The sequence below is a fragment of the Chinchilla lanigera genome, unplaced genomic scaffold (genome assembly GCF_000276665.1).
Source record: "Chinchilla lanigera isolate Chin_1 unplaced genomic scaffold, ChiLan1.0 scaffold00015, whole genome shotgun sequence".
NCBI classification, from domain to species: domain Eukaryota; kingdom Metazoa; phylum Chordata; class Mammalia; order Rodentia; family Chinchillidae; genus Chinchilla; species Chinchilla lanigera.
In genome coordinates this window covers 1,615,512-1,627,624 of record NW_004955416.1, presented here as the reverse complement: position 1 = coordinate 1,627,624, position 12,113 = coordinate 1,615,512, and the positions used below count along the sequence as shown (strand labels likewise).

General features: G+C 34.2%; 1 protein-coding gene across 6 annotated transcripts in view; it reads right to left on the bottom strand.

Moving 5' to 3' along the window:
- Fmn1 (formin 1) overlaps positions 1-12,113 on the bottom strand; it is a 408,229-nt gene that overhangs the window by 146,401 nt on the left and 249,715 nt on the right. The gene's annotated exons all lie outside the window — the stretch shown is intronic.

Sequence of the window (12,113 nt, the reverse complement as noted above, 5' to 3'; positions counted from 1 at the left end):
CTCATAAACCAAATCAGCCCCTAATAACAAGTCATATAGTGGCCACTAAGGGGAAAAAACGATCTTTTCTCTCACGTGAGAGGGCTACAAAAGTCAATAGGGCATACACATGAAACATCGCTGCATCTTGTAATTGTTTTTAATGCACTTTCCTGGGTGAAACACAAATTAAACTAAACAACGATACCTTCCCTTTCAGCTAGGTGCTCACAAACTTAGCAAATATAGTGACAACAGAACTACAAATAATAGAAACCTAGACAGATCGTGTTATTACTACTCTAGCTAAGTTGCTTGCAGCCTGAACAATAAACGTAACAAGACCTTATTCCAATCAAGCTTATTTAACAGTCAGTGTCTACACATCTATGAATTTATCTTCAACTCATTACTGTAAGACCTTTATCTTTCCTTTCCCTATTCAAAATGACTACTTTTATATAACTATTAGCAGCAAACAAATGGACTTAATTAAGAAATAAAGACAATTTTATTTTTCAGTCTCATACATTTAATAATTTCAATATTGAACTTAGAGAAAGACTCCTGAGGGTAGAGAATTTCAGGAATTTTAAAAAATAAGGAAAGTGATCTATATTTTTCTTATTTTTTTATATAAAAGCAAAAGCAAATTAAAAAGAAATAAGGGATAGTCAAGTATCTTCTTTAAAATGAAAGTTGTTTTTTCTTACAGAACCCAAACTTAAAGCCAAGATTCTTAAAAGTCCAGTACAACATTAAGAAAATCAACCAAGTTTTTTAAAGTAAATATTCAGCCATGCATTCATTCATTTCAAAACATTTTTTGTGCATCTGTTATGGGTCCAGAATTGCTTTAGACTCCAGGATGCAGAGGTGACAGAAACAGAATCATAAGTCTTCCTCAGGAAGTATGTAGCTTAGAAATTTTAAAAATCACTGTGATATATTGCTGCAGTCAGTCAAAAAGGCAAATAAAACAAGCACCTAAACTAGTTGGAAAGCAAATTCAAAAGAGCTTTGGGAATTGACTGGATTGATTTTTAATCAAGATATTCTTATCCAAGATAGTGTCTGATAAGTCTACAGCCATGACATAAATAACAATGTCCAGGAGACAGGTACAGGAATCAGATTACAAGTGGGCCACAAAACCCTGTTCAAATGAATATAAGTATCCAGCAATTCTCTGTGAAAACCTCTACCACCATATCCTGCCTCCAAGAAAGGCAATGTTCAAATGCAGGTTTTTCGATCAGTTAATTATTTTTTTTTATTTTAAAAATAAAAGGAGGAAAACATTAACAGACAGACAACATTTTACAACATAGCAAAAGAACAGTAGAGACAATACGGAGTTACAAACAAAGTGGTAGGGAATTAAAAATGGTTGTTGTATTACATATTGATATCTTCAAAGTGACTTCTCATGAAAACAGATATAGAAATGCAATATTGATCAGTCAAGGACTCATTGACAGTTTCCTTCTGCATAAAAATGGAAGACAGAAGAACAACCATGTTAACTATCCTGTATATACATACATAGAAAATTTCTCCTTCTTTCCCTTCTCTTTTCCCACATCCCAGTTGCCCTTTACTCTTGAGCGGTTTCCTATCATTTCACAGTGTCTATCATACCTTTGAGTTTAAATTAACTCTTTCAGGTTTTACACTAGTGAAGCAATGCGGTGCTTGCACATGTATGTTTGATTTATTTCACTTATGAGTATGGTCCCTAGTTGTGACCATTTGCTTGTAAAAGCCTCGAGTTTATCTTTCTTTACAGCTGAGTAATATTCCATTATATAAAAGTACCACAATTTTCTTATCCAATCCTCGGTGGATGGACATTTGGGTTGCTTCTACATTTTAGCAACTACAAATTGTGCTGCTGTGAACATAGGTGCACATATATCACTGTGATATGATGTTTTTAGATCTTCTGGGAAAATACCCAGCAGGGGGATAGCTGGGTTGAATGGGACCTCTAGACTCAGTTTTCAGAGGAATCTCCAAACTGATTTCCACAGTGGTTTCACCAGTCTGCATTCTCATCAGCAGTGGAGAAGGGTTCCTATTTCTCCACAACCTCACTAGCAGTTGTTATTGGTTGATTTCTTAATGCTAGCCATTCTTACTGGGGTAAGGTGGATTCTCAGTGTTGTTTTAATTTGCATTTCTCGAATGACTAATGATGTTGAACATTTTCTCATATATTTATTTGCCATTTGTATCTCCTTGTCTGAGAAGTGTGTATTCATCTCAGCTGCCCATTTTTGGATTGGGTCTTTGAATTTGGAGGGGCTGATATTTTTTAATTCTTTATATGTTCTAGATAGAAGCCCTTTGTCTGAGGGACAATCAGCTAAATTTTTTTCCAAGTTTGTGGGTTTTCTTTTTACTCTGCTGGTGATTTCTTTAGATTTGCAGAAACTTTTCAGTAGGATGAGATCCCAGTTGTTGATTCTTTCAAGTGTTTCACGTGCAATTTGTTTTTTGTTCATGAACTTTCTGCCTACCCCTATGTCTTCAAGGTTTTTACCTACTTTCTCTTCCAATAGATTTACTGGCTAAAAAACAGGCCTGAGGATTAATGCAACAGACTGGAAGAAACAGCCACAACCAAAAACACACTCAGCCACCTAATCTTTGATAAAGGGGCCAATCAAACTCACTGGAAGAACAATAGCCTCTTTAATAAATGGTGCTGGAAAAATTGGCTTGCTACCTGCCAAAGACTGACCCAAGCCTATCACCATGCACCAAACTCAAAATGGTTCACAGATCTCAGTATTAAACCAGAAACATTAAATCTATCGATTAGTTAATTAAAAGAAGGCAAGAGAGAGGCCACAAGATGCCTAAATAGTGAGAGAGTGCTGCTTCTGTCTGTCATGGAGTAAAATCAAGCAAATATGTTCCTTTTTTTCAACCAAGCCAAACTGTGAAATGGATTTTACTTTTTGAAATTTATCCACTGACTTTGTGTGGCATATGTTACCTGTACCTGAAGAAATGTCGCAAGCATTGTTTTTTTGTCCTAAATTTGGTCCTGTTGCTTACAAAGCAAAGTTAGAGCATTTGTATTTTCTTTACTATGTTTATCAAATTCTACCTCTGACAAGACCTGTAAAAATATTATTCTAATTTTCTATTTATCAGCTCTTTTGACCAGAATACTTCTCAAAACAAAGTAAAATGGCTAGAATACAATAAATATTGTATTCTAGCTTGCAAACCCTTCTTATTTTAATTTTTTTCTCATAGCTTTGAAGGTTTAACTTTATTTTTAAAAAATATAATTGGGATCTGATAACATGCATGGAGTAATTTCAATTTTTTTATATCTAGTTAAGCATTTATGGGCCAATATGTAGTCTTTTGGAAAATGATCCTTGTGCTGCTAAGAAGAATATGTATTCTCTCATTGTTGGGTGGAACAACATATCTATTAAGTCCATTTTTCAAAGGTGTGGCTCAACTCTCACATTTGTTGGTTTTTTGCTAAGTTGACCTATTTGTGACCGTGGAGTATTGAGGTTCCACACTGTAACTGTGTTGACTTTTCAGATCCAGTAGTGTTGGTTTCATGAAAGTAGGTGTGCCAGTGTTTGGTGCATACATGTTTGTAATTGTTATCTCTTGTTGAAGAGTTCCCTTAACCAGTATGTAGTGACCATCTTTGCCTCTTCGCATTAGTTTTGGGTTGAAGTCCACTTTTTATGAAAATAGGAAAGCTACTCCTGCTTGTTTTGGAGCTCATTTGCATGAAGTAATGTTTTCCATCCTTGATTTTTTAGTCAGTGAATTTCCTTTAGGATTAAATGTGCTTTATACTGTTGGGTTTTATTTTTTGACCCAAGCTGCCAATCTGTGTCTTTTGATAGAGAAGCAGAAATGACTCACGTTGAAATCTATGACTGAAAGGCATTGACTTGTTCCTGTCCTTGTATCAACTCTCCTGTTGCCGATTCCTTTTTGTTCCCCTTCTGTTTAACTGATGAATTCATTCAACTAGACTTTCTGACATTGCTGGCTGCATTATTTCTTTCTAAGGATACCTCTGAGTATTCTTTGGAGTGCTGGTTTGGTTGTCATGATTTTCTTTAGGTTATCTTTGTCATGGAAAGACCTCATTTCTCCATCAATTTTGAAAGATAATTTTGTAGGATGTATTAGTCTCGGTTAGATGTTGTTTTCTTCTGGAGCCTGAAATACTTCACTCTAAGATCTGCTGGTCTTTCAGGTTTGTATTGAGACATCTGCTATAATTCTAAGGGAATTACTTTTGTAACTAAGTTGTTACTTTTTTCTAACAAGATTTAGAGAAGACTTAAGACTAAGTTTAAGATTCTGTTCCTGCACTGGACTTCTGTGATTTTGACGGTGATATGTCCATAGAGAAGTTCTTTGCTAATTGAGGCCATTTGAGGGTCTCTATACCTTGCTTACCTGTATGTTAAAATTTTTCCCATATGTTGAAAGTTTCTACTATTAGAAGTTTCTGCTATTATGCTTATAGAAATATAAGCAAGATTTTTATGCCATTTATGCCATACATAACTGATTTTTCACAAAGACTGATTAATCTTAGGTTAGTCTTTTTTGCATCATTTAGCAGCTACTAGATCCACTCTCTATAATCTGTTGTTTTTAAGGTATCTCAGAGTATACAGTCAATTACACCAGTTCCAGATCCTAGTTCTGCACTATCTCCTCACATTGGTCACTTCTGCTACCCACATTTCAACACAACTTTTTATCTCCTGAATTTCTGGATGGCACCTTTACATGAATTCTACTTTTTTGTTCGACTGTTCATTAATGTTTTTATTTTATCATTTTGTTTAGCTCAGCTAGCTTTATATTAGTGTCTTCTTTAAGCTCATTAATCACAGTGCAATGAAACTAGAAATTGATGGCAAAAAAAAAAAACACAGAAAGTATGCAAACATACAAAGATTAAATAATACCTTCTTGAGTAATCAATAAGTCATAGAAAAAATATCTAGGGAGTAATTAGACAGCCCTTAGACTCAAATGATAATACCAGTACTACATACCAGAACCTATGGGACACAATGAAAGCAGTTCTACAAAGAAAGTTAATAGCTGTGAATACCCACATCAGAAAAACAGAGAAAGCCCCCCCAAGATAATCCAATGATGTATTTTAGGGTCCAAGAAAAACAAAATAATCCAAATCCAAGCTAGTAAAAGGAAGGAAATTATAAAGACCAGAGCAGAAATTAATTAAGATTTAAAAATTACAAAGACAATGAATCAAAGAGCTAGTTCTTCAAAAGAACAAAAAAATTCTTAGCCAATTTAATAAAAAGAAGAAAAGACTCATACTAATGCAATTAAAAATAAAAAGATGAAATAACAGATATCACCAAAATCTATTAGTAGTAACTATTTTAAAAATCTGTACTCCAATAAATGCGAGAATACAGACAAAATGGATAGATTCCTAGATACATTTGAGTTACCAAAACTGAACCAAGAAATTATAAAAACCCTGACCAATCCAATAACACACAATGTAATTGAGGTGGGGGGAAAAAAGCCTACCAACTAAGAAAACCCCAAGACCTGATGAACTCACCACTGAGTTCTATAAGAACAACAGGGATATAATGCCAATATGCCTCAACTTTTTAATAAAATTAAAAGGGAAGAAGTACTAGCAAATTCATTCCTGAAAGCTAGCATTATCTTTGTTCTAAAACCAGAGAAAGACTCAATTATAAGCAAAACTATAGCCCAATCTTTTTAATCAGTTTAGATGCAAAATTTCTCAACAAGATTTTCACAAACAGAATGCAACAAATCATTAAAATGATCACACATCATGAACAAGTAGGCTTCATCTCAGGGATGGAAAAATGGTTTAACACATGCAAGTAAATAAACATAATACATGACAAAAACAGAAGCAATGACAAAAACCACATGAACATCTCAATATATGCAGAAAAATTCTTTGTCAAAATCTAGCATCCATCATAATAAAAACTCTGAAGAAAATGAGTACAGAAGGACCATATCCATTTTTGACAAAACTACTGTCAACAACATATTAATTGGGGGGCAAAATTGAATGCTTTTCCTTTAAAATAAGGAATAAAATGAGGATATCCACTATCAATACAGTACTTGAAACTTTAGCTAGAGCAATCAGACAACAGAAAGAAATAAAAGCGATATATGGGAAAGGATAAACTCAAATATCCTTATTTGCAGAAAATATGGTCCTTTACACAGAAGACCAAAAAATTTTCACCAGAAAGGACTCAGAATAGTAAATTCAGCATAGCAGCAGGACACAAAATTAACACAAAGAAATCAATAGTGTTCTGCTACACCAGTAATAAACCCATAGAGAAACAAATTAAAAAATGATATCATTCACAATAGCTTCCAAATATTACTTAGGATTTAATCTGTAAAGAAAATTAAAGTCCTACATAAAGCAAACTATAGAACTCTAAAAAGGAGATCAAAGAGGACATCAGAAAATGAAAAGATACCCCTTTTCCTGGATAGGCCCAAAGAATATTGTCAAAATGGTCATACTACCAAAAATCATGTATAGATTTAATGTCATCCCAATCAAACCGCCAACAACAGTCTTCATAAAACTAAAAAAAAAAAAAAAAACTCGAACATTCATATGGAACCGAAAGAAACTCGGAATAGTAAAAGCAATCATTGGCACAAAGAGTAAAATAGGAGGCACCACAATCACAGATTTCAAGTTGTATTACAATGCTACAGTGAAAAAAAAAAGCATGGTACTGGCACAAAAACAGACATGTGGATCAATGGAACAGAATAGAGGATGCAGAAAAAACCACAGGCACATTCAGCTATTTGATCTTTGACAAAGAGGCCAAAAATATACACTGGTGGAAAAATAGCCTCTTTAACAAATGGTGTTGGAAAAACTTGCTATACACATGTAAAAGATTGAATCTAGACCCATATTTTTCACCATGAGCTAATATAAAATCAAAATGGACCAAAGATGTAAATTCTAAAACAGAAACACTTAATCTTAGTCTTGAAGACAGAGGCTTAGGCAAGGATTTTCTGAGTAGAGTCCCACATTCACAAGAAATAGCATCAAGGCTAAATACATGAGATTACATCAAATTAAAAATTTTCTGCACAGCACAGTAAACAGCAAGCAGAGTGATGAGACAACCCATAGAATGGGACAAAATTTTTCCACTGTACTGGTTGGACAGACAACTAATATCTAGGATATATAAAGAAATCAAGTGAAATAAATCTGACTCACATGTGTAAACACCACTATTGTCTCCCTGGTGTGAGAAACTGAAGCAGTAAATAAGGTCTAAAATGTATAATAGATATGTTAAAGTGGGAAGAAATTGTTCAAAAAGAAAAAAAAAAACTAAGATGGGAGAAAAGGGAAAGGACGGAAGAGAAAAGAGCAAAAATGCAAGTCAGTTTTACTATTAGTGTCCCTTAGTTCATGAAACAGGAAGTTTTGTGCTAATATCAACTGGAGAAATTTTTACGCTCATAACTTGTACTCTGAGAAGCTACTTTAAAGATAACAACATGCAATGTATTAACTATTGTTATTCTCCTATTACTTTGTTATGAAATTTTGTTTTACCTTTTCTCCATAAAATAAAATATAAAGAAATAAAAAAATTAAACCTCCTCCCCAAATAAAAGACCCAACCAAAAAGTAAGCAACTGAAATGAATAGATACTTATAGCTGGCCAATGTATAGAGGAAAAGACAGACAACATTTCTGCCCATTAGAGAAATGTAAATTAAAACAACCCTGAGATTCTATCTCATTTCAGAAAGAATGGCTGTCATTAAAAAAATCAAGTAACAACAAATGCTGGCAAGGCTGCAGGGAAAATGGAAGTGGTCTATATTGTTGGTCAGAATGTAAACTAGTACAACCAGTATGGACATAGGTATAAAGACTCCTCAAAAAATGAAAAATAGTTATTCCATTTGACCCAGCATTTCCCCTTCAGAGCATTAAAGACATCATATTATAATGATATATGTATATGTATACAGAAGAAAAATGCATAAGTAAATTTTGGGAGCAGCTTACAGGTCCATCAACAGATCAATGAATAAAGAAAATGTGTTTATATACAATGGAATACTATCACACCATAAAGAAGAATAAATTTGAATTACTTGTAGGAAAATGGATGCACCTTAAGACCATAATGTAAAGTAAAATAAATCAGACAAACAAGCTTAAATATTAGAAGCTTTCTCTTATATGAGTAATCCAAAGTACAAGTAATTTCAAGAACAAAATAAAAGACAGATAATAAGAAACGGGGAGATAGATCTTTTGCAAAGGGAAGGGTACCAAGAGATCAAGGGGGGATGGAGTAAAAAGAATTAAAATGTGTTGTGTACATGAATCTAATCATTATGTACTACAAATATATACTAGTCAATATTTTAGAAATTAAAAAATAAAAGGAGTACCGTGACATATAGATAACATGAAATGCACTCCATTAAAAATTGTGGAGTACAAAATACAGTACTGATAACTATAGTAAACTGTCCGACATTTTGTAGGGCTGAAATTTTATATTCACTGAACAACAACTCTCCAATTCTCCATCCCAACCCCTGGCAATCACTATTCTACTTTGTTCCTTTCTGTTTGTTTTATTTTTTTAACTACTATACCTACCTTATACAAGTATTACACAAATATAATCGTGCAGTATTTGTCCTTCTGTGACTGGATTATTTCACTTAGCATAATGTACTAAAAGCCAGTGCATATTGTGGTACATGGCAGGATTTCCTTCTTTTTATGGTCGAGTAATATTTTATTGTTTGCATGCCAGTTAATCTTAATTGTCAGCTTTGATGACAAGAGACTTCTGGAGAGGAGACAGGTTCATGGGGACACTCTTCATCTGTGGATTAATCCACCGATATTTATAGTTGAATGTGCTGTTAGGAGGCAGGGCCCCGTTGGTGATGAGTCACAGGGCCATGCTCTTGGAAGGTACATCTCTTGCTGGAGGTCTTCCCCTGTGTTTTGAATTCTGGTTGCCATGAAATGAGTAGTTTTTATCTCTCTGCCATGATGTTCTCCCTCACCTAAGACCCTCAGCAATGCCAGCTGACTATGGGCTGAAACCGTGAGCTAAATAATCCATTTCCTCCTTTCAGTTGTGTACATGAGGCATTTTATCCCAATAAGGGGAAGGCTGACCAATATAGCATGTGTATACCACATTTTCTTTATTCATTCATCTGTTGATGGATTTAGGTTTTTTAGATTTGCCAAATCTTTGCTACTGTGAATAATACTGCAATGAACATAAAAGTGAAAATAGCTCTTCAAGACCCTGGTTTCATTTATTTTGGATATATTCTTAGGGAGGGGTTCACAGATGATATGATAGTTGTATTTTAAACTTTTAAAGGAAATTCTATACTTTTCCCATAACAGCTACACCATTTTACATTTTCCTCAATTGTGTATAAGGATCCCAGTTTCTCCATATCCTCACCAAAACTTTAATTTCTGGTTATTTTTAAAATAGAGACCACCCTAAAAAGTGTGTTGGTTTATCTCATGCAGATTTAAATTGCATTTCCTTGATGATCAGTGATATTGGGCATCTTCAGTATACACAATGGTCAGTAGCACGACTTGTGGTAGAAATTTCTACTAGTCTTTAGACCACTTCAATTGTTTTTAATAGAATTGAAAGAGTTCCATATATAGCACAAGTATTTATTCCTTATCATATATATGATTTACAAATATTTTGTCCCATTCTATATGTTGTGTTTCTGCTTTGTTGATTATTTCTTTGCTGACCAGCTTTTTAATTTGATATAGTCCCACTTACTCAGTTTTTGCTGTTGTACATGCTTTTAGTGTTATATCCATGGAGTAGTTTCCCAGATCAATTTTATGGAGCTTTCCCTTTATGTTTTATTCTAGGATTTTTATAGTTTAAATACTTATTTTGAGCTGACTTGTAAGACAAATGCCAGATTTCATTCTTTTGAATGGTAATAACTAGTCTTCCCAGGACCATCTGTTGAAGAGATGGTATAATCCTTTCCCATAGTGTCTTGGCATCTTTGTGAAAGATCATGAGTAGTTATCCATGGTTTTGTTCTGATCTCCATTCTGTGCCACTGGTCCATAATCACTGTCTTTAAATAAGTACTGCACTCTTTTGATTAGTATTGCTTTGTAATACATTTTCAAGTTGGAAAATACAAGGCTTTGTTCATCTTCCTAAAGGTTATTGTCTTGGTTACTTTTCTCTCATTGCTGGGATAAAATACCTCATGCCCGAAATCAAGGAAGGAAAGGTTTATTTAGCTTACAGTTTGTGGAGGTTTCAGTCCATACTTGGCTGGCTCTGATGCAGAGTGGCACATGGCAGAGGGCAAATGTGCATGGGGGCAGAACACAGCAAAAGCAACAAGCACAAAAGGGAGGAATGGCATCAAGCGGCCTCTTCTTCTCCCTTACGTATGCAAACTATCCACCCCAGGGCGGGTGCAGCTCTCATACCCATAATTAATCAAACTCTAAAAGCCTGCCCCATGACTGCATGAGGTTTTGGGGGGACACCCAGACACAAACCATAACAGTTATTTTGGCTATTCAGAATATAAAACACAACTAAAGACCAGCCATTGTGGTGCATACCTGTAATCCTAGTACTCAGAAGGCTGAGGCAGGAGGAGCACTGCAAGTCTGAAGCCAGCATGGGCTACAAAGTTGCCAGTCTGAACTGCATAGTGAAACCCTGTGTTAAAAGCATAAACACATGTATATACACACACACACACACACACACACACACACAAACACAACTAATTTCTGTGTGTTGTTCTTGAAGCTTGCAACTCTAAATTTATTTATTAGTTCTAAAAGTTGTTTACTTTTTGTGGAACCCTTAGGGTATTAGATATATATAAAATCATATTATCTGTGAACAGTGATAATTTTATTTCTTCTTTTCTAATTTGGATAGATTTTATTGTTCTTACCTAATTGTTCCAGTTAGAACTTGCAGTACTAAGTTGAATAGAGGCGATGATAGTGGGTACCATTGCCTTGTTCCTGATCTCAGTGAGAAAGCTTGCAGTTATTTTATCACTGAATACAATGTTACCTTCAGACTTTTAATATATGACCTTTATTGTGTTGAGGTCATTTCTACCTATACCTAGTTCGATGAGTGTATTTATTATGAAGGGGTGTTGGATTTTATCAAGTGCCTTTTCTGGATCTATTAAAGTGGTCATATAGCTTTCATCCTTTTACAGTAATTATATTTTCCTGGTGTCCTGGCCATTTTATCATTATATAGTATCCTTCTTATCTTTAGTGATGGCTTTTTGCTTAACATTAATTTTGTATGATATAATTATGACCACCTTGCTCCATTTTGGTTTCATTTCTAGTCTAGCTGAGAGATAGTCAATTTTGTTCATCTTCTGAAGAAGCCAAGTCTTGGGAATATCTTATTCTGTTCTTTTTCACTTTCAGTCTACATATGTTCTTAAATATGAGATGATTCTCTTTGTATATGTTGCATACTGCTTGATTTTTTAAAAATCCTTTCAGCTACTCTATGTTGTTCAATTGAGGAGTTTTATCCATTTATATTTAATAACTGATAGGGAAAGGCCTATTGCCATTTTGTTAATCTTTTGATCTGTTCTAAAGCTTTTTTGATACTCTTTTCTTGTGTTGTTCTTTTTGTCTTATTCATTTCTTGTAGTAGCATCATTTGATTCTTTTTTCCACTTTTTTGTGTGTAACATCTCTACAAATTTTCTCTGTAGATACCACAGGACTTACATAAATATCTTATGTTTATAACTATCTACTTATACTGATAATTTTAATCACACACAAAAAATTTTATTTGCTTCTTCACTGCCTGGACTTCATGTTATTGATGTCATGAATTATATCTTTCCAAAATGCATACCCATTAACATATTTTATAGTTACATTTACCTTTCACACTTCCCTTCAATCTATGTTTAGTTTTGCAGTGCGAAAGACTGAATCCAGGGCCTCACATATGGCAGGTAGCCACTCTACCAC